Genomic DNA, 6,000 nt, shown 5'->3' with positions numbered 1-6,000 from the left:
CTGGATTTTAAGCATGGAGGAATTGTATTATATGCGAAATTTTACATGATTTATTTCAGCAGAAATACATTTATTTTCTAACCATAGTTGTTTTCTTTGATTTATCTCATAAAAAGTATCACAGTGGACACAGCTTGAGAATTAGGAAAAAAATATTAAACATAACCAAAAATGAAAATTAATATGTTTATTAAAAAGTGAAATATACGATTTAAATATTTTTTACTATTTTCTAATAGTTACATTTCCTAAGCTTACCTTTAAACACTCAAATGTTTTTCATATTAGTTTCTATTATGTTTTCTTAACAATAATTAACATTTAACAGCTAATACAATTTTTTTGTATTTTCACTGTTGCCTCATTCACCCCCCACATTCAGTCAAATTATAATATATATATATATATATATATATATATATTATTGACATATATTAATGTGTTTGCCACATTTCAGACAACTATGAGAACTAATTGTTAATTTTGTAATAATAGGAAGCATTTTAAAGTATTTCTCTTCTTTCAAAATATATAGAGTATATGTGAATGAAGATTTTTTTTTTGTTTCTTAATATACATTTCATCATTTGCAGTTGACTGTAGCTCATCATAAAGATGTAATCTTTTTCTTACAGTTGACTTTGAAGGTCTAAGAAACTGCAGGTGTGATCATCACTGATTTCCATCATAAATCAACAGCTGGTGAGGCATTTTTGCATGTGAGCAGCTGTCATCCTCATCATACAATCAAGAACATATTGGTTTGGTGGTTCCTTAGGATTCTCGAAAGCTGGTCCACTGATTATCCATTTGTAAATGACTAAAGAATACATTCTGGCATATAAGAGATCCCCACCCAGTAGAATGTAGGTTTATAAATGTAAATATAAAACAGATCTACTTTTTTCAATTCATTTTAATCAATTCGGTTTTTCTTTATTACTTCTGAACATGAGATCTTAATTAAAAACAACAGACTTAAAGGTAACATATACAGTACCTAAGAATTAAATATTGTTTTATCATTGAGGTTCTAGTACGGTGCGATGGCTAAATGATGGAATCAGGTTTGTCCTTCCTATTCATATGTGAACGAGCAATTGGAACAAAGAATAACTTTTATGACATTTGAATGTAGGCAGTAATGTTTCCGTCAATATTGTGACGGAAGCCTCCGTGACTTGGGGGGCACCTGGAGGCAGTGGCGTCTCCAGCTTTCATATTTAGGGGGGGGCACATGGGGGGCCAGGGACCAAAGTAGGGGGGCCAATTATAAAACGGTACATATACTATATGCGTTAGACGTGCATTTTTAACTACATCATATGTACTTATCTCTTTGAAGTGATTGAAATATGATTTATATTTGAAATATATATGAAATATATATATAAATATTAGACCCTGCTGCCGATATATAGAAATATTACACCCTGCTTCCGATATATATAAATATTAGCCCCTGCTGCGGATATATATTAATATTAGCCCCTGCTGCGGATATATACTTATATTATACCCTGCTGCCGATATATATTAATATTAGACCCTGCTGCCAATATATATAAATATTAAACCCTGCTGCCAATATATATAAATATTAGCCCCTGCTGCCAAAACATATATAAATATTTGCCCCTGCTGCCAATATATATATATAAATATTTGCCCCTGTTGCCAATATATAAATAAATATTTGCCCCTGCTGCCAATATATATATATAAATATTAGACTCTGTTGCCAATATATTTTATAGTGAAAAAATTGGACCCTACCCAAGCATTTCCTTGGGCCCCGCTCAATGCTCCCTTGCATGCAATCACTCCCTCCGCTACCACACCAAGAAAAATATATTTGCCACACTGACTGCAGATCAGGGGAAGACAGTGAGAGTCAGTCCTTCTGACTGCACCGTGACATTGAGAGGTCCTCTCCCCTGTAATCATCCCTTTGTCCCCTCATTCACTAAACCATACTGCTCTTTTACTTACACCCTGTAGTTCAGGTATAGATCAAATAAACAACACATGTAAACAGCACATGCATGTATAGATCAACTGAATAAGAAATACAAACCCTGTATTTGCAGGTATACATAAATAATGTATGGAAGCATAGCATAGCATAGCAGATACAGATCAACAGAATAACACACAAACCCAGCTTTGCAGGTACAGATCAACTGGAAATCACATAAAAACTAAGCATTAACGGTATAGATAAAACCCCCTAAATTACAGGCATAGCTCACAGGATGCAGCTCACCAGCCCTGGTGTCCACACTGCCCACATAGAACCCGACCAGCACCAAGATACCATTAACAAATTACAGTCGAGAGTGAGCCAACTATGTCCCCAAACAGCCCAGCGTGAGCCAATTTTGTCCCCAAACAGCCCGCCCTGACACCAGTACAGGCTCTGCAACACTGACACCCAAACACACACACCAGGACAGGCTCTGCCACACCGACACCCAAACAGACACACCAGGACAGGCTCTGCCACACAGATACCCAGACGCACACACCAGGACAGGCTCTGCCACACCGACACCCAAACATACACACACCAGGACAGGCCCTGCCACACAGACAGCCAAACACACACACCAGAACAGGCTCTGCCACACTGACACCCAAACATACACACACCAGGACAGACTCTGCCACACCGACACCCAAACACACACACACACACACACACAGACACACACCAGGACAGGCTCTGTCACACAGACAGCCAAACACACACACACCAGGACAGACTCTGCCACACTGACACCCACATCCAAAATGCTTTCCACACTGGTTTGCTGTTTGTTTTTCGCCCTTGTGTATTGATGCCCCAGCCAGCCCCCTTTTGGTTTTAATGTATTTCCCCCCACACCCTTGGGTATTGCCTCATGTGGATTTGTGCCCCCAGCCAGCCCCCTTTGTGCATTATGCCCCAACACCCTTGTGTATTGATTTATGTGATGTCCCCAGCCAGCCTCCATCCCTTGTGTATTGATGCCCCCCTTTGCATTTTTTATGACTGACCCATGTATATTGAACCCAGCCACCCACCCCCCACCTTTGTATATTGATTTATGTGGTGCCCCATCCACCCTGTTGTGTAATTATACCCCCTAGCCACCCCCATTTTGTATTTAATTGTTGTCCCAATGCAGCCCCCCTTTGAATATGGCTCCCCTTCCTCCTATTACCCCAACTTTTTATTTTTTTTTAATACTTACGTTTTTGCTGCCATCCTTCACTGCTGCTGTCCTCCAACGTGCTCTTCTACCTGTCACGAGGAACTGTTCTGTGTGACTCCGCCCCCTTGAGCTGCCCATCACATTGACGATGTGACGTGCCGCTCAAGGGGGCGGAGTCACACGGAACAGGACACTGGGCGGCACTGTGCAGGAACGCTGGCCGCTTAATGATTTTAAAGCGGCCAGCGTGTCTTACCACCGCTTAAGGACTCACAGCCACATCGGCTGCAATGGCATCTCGGTGTGCCGACCATTAAAGATGGCCCTGGCGTGGCCGAATCGGCCACTTAAATGGGCGGCCGCGCGGCCGTTTAATGTAGATTCAGGGCGGCCTGGGGGGCAATTGCACCCCTGCCCAGCCCGTCCTGAGGCTCCACGCCTATAAAAAAAAAAAAAAGACGGCGTTTCAATTGAGGGGGCACACAGGGGGGCACAGCATGCTGTAGGGGGGCCATGGCCCCCTCTGCCGACGCCACTGCCTGGAGGCTGTATTCCCCATTATAGACCGTGGAGCCCTGGATTGCATTACATACTTCCACCAGGCGACAGTGGACACTAATTGCAGTGCAATATCTGCTTCCCTTGCTTGAATTTATGTTTAAGTCACCCTGTACCTGATTAGAAGTAGAGGATAGCAACAGTGAGAGGGATAGCGCTCTCTAGATACCATTCTTGAGTAAAACTAAAATTCTTGAGCAAACTTGAGTTTCTGATGCTGCTTATACGTAATGAGAACACGTTTAAGTTATAGGTGCATAAATATGCATAGCAAAACAATACACTCCTCCCGTTTTTCAGAAGAGAGACACTCCAGCAATCATATGCCATTTCATAAATATAGTAAATTAAAGGTCCCTTTAAAAAATGTGGTGCCCCCATTGCAAATGCATTAGAGGATTCTGCATAGGCATTTGCCCCTTTCCCGCAGCAGACATACATCCTGGTACGTAATATACTTACCACCAGCAAGCTCTAGTGCTGGCTCTGTGAATGTTCCAGGGGGATTTCAATGGGAGCTCTCCAGTAAAGCCAAGCATTGGACTATGAAGGGGTCATTCTGATGCAGCTCTGGAGCTGCAGCTTCCTCTTAAGATAAGTCTTTTTTGCAGCTTGGTTGAATGCATATAAAAGTACCTTCACTTGCTTTCATTATTCAGGCAACTGCCTGGGATACCAGAGAGTGCTTTTAAGCATAAGTCTTTGACGTATATCTTAGTTGGGTACAAGAGGCCCGTTTGTCATCATCATCCACCCTTACATTGCAGAGACAGACAGAAGCAAATGGATTGCCTGCAGAGTTTCCTTTCTCAGTATAAGCAATGTTTGGCTAAAAGGGCTTTGCTCAATGTATTTATCTGTCTACTTATTTGTCAAGGCACCAGTCGCTATAATGGTGACTATATCGAAAAGATGACTTCCTTGGAGAAATGTGTATCTTAAGATAAAATATGTCTAAATGGATAAAGCCTTGCAGAATTTTAGCTTTGACCCACCACCAACCGAACCTTTTTTACTTTAATTATGTGCTTTAAAATTAACTGATGAAATCCTGTAAGAGTCATAAGGTCAACAGTCTTAAAGTTATTATAGTTGTCTCTTTGGACATTGACCGGAATTTTTTTGCTAAAGAAATTATTATTAAAATATTATTCAGTTACATTTAGTTGAGTTTTTACTGTTTCTCAGACATCTGACTCAATTGTTGGCACAAAATCAATGTCTGGCTTTTATAGAGAAAAATAAACTTTTTTATTTAAATTTCTGATTCCCCATCTGTATTCGCTAATTTGTACTTAAGAAGGCCAGAAGGTGCGGTCAACTAGATGACCTCTCACAGAGGCAGAAAGTGTATCTTTATTGTTACTACCGGAATCAGCTTTTTTCCCCGTCCTATAAAAATACAGCATTGATAAGTAAATAAGTGGAATAAATGAATGTTACAAAGCAAAGAGTTTGCATGTTTATCACAAAAAAGTGTGATATAATTAAAATATCATGTGCCATATTGCAGTCACATACAAGCTTTGGGGTTTTTTTGAGCCACTTTCTGTAATTTTAAAACACACCTTTCTGTTTGTCTTCCTACCTATCAAACTTATTTTCTTTGTTACAGATCACAAAATAGTAAAGGAAAAAATCTAATGTATATATACTGCACACACACGGGGCTTCTATGGTGGAGCACCGGTGTGACATAACCTTCTGGTGCTCCACCATAGAAGCCCCGGTGGAAGTGCCGGCAGCGGAGGTTGTTTATGCATATCGAGCAGACGTTCACCAGCTGCGGCGATGAGTGTAGACAACCTCCGCTTCCGGGACTTCAGCCGGTGCTTCTCAGTCATAGAACCCCCGGCAGAAGTGCCGGCAGCAAAGGTTATCTGCGTGCATCTTGCAGACCTCCACTGGCCGCTAGACACCAAGGAGTCTGGGGGTGCATTGGTAAGTCAGGAGGGGTGGTGGCACTTCTAGGAATCAGAGTGGCACTTCTAGGGGACATAAAGCATATCTGGGGGACAGGTGGGCATTTCTCTGGGAGCTAAAGGGGGTCAGAGCGGCATATCTAGGGGGCAGAGTGACATATCAGGGGTTATAAAGCATACCTGGGGCACAGAGTGGCATATCTAGGGGCATAAAGCATATCTGGGGCACAGAGTAGCATATCTGGGGGCAGAGTGGCATATCTAAAAGTAAGGTGCATTATTAATTAAGGGGGGACCTTAAAACGGATATTGGTTTTCTGTTT

This window comes from Sceloporus occidentalis, unplaced genomic scaffold (assembly GCF_023333645.1).
Source record: "Sceloporus occidentalis isolate IW3139 unplaced genomic scaffold, rSceOcc1.0.p SCAF_81, whole genome shotgun sequence".
Taxonomy (NCBI): domain Eukaryota; kingdom Metazoa; phylum Chordata; class Lepidosauria; order Squamata; family Phrynosomatidae; genus Sceloporus; species Sceloporus occidentalis.
The sequence above is the reverse complement of the archived record's forward strand: the minus strand, read 5'-3'. Positions refer to the sequence as shown.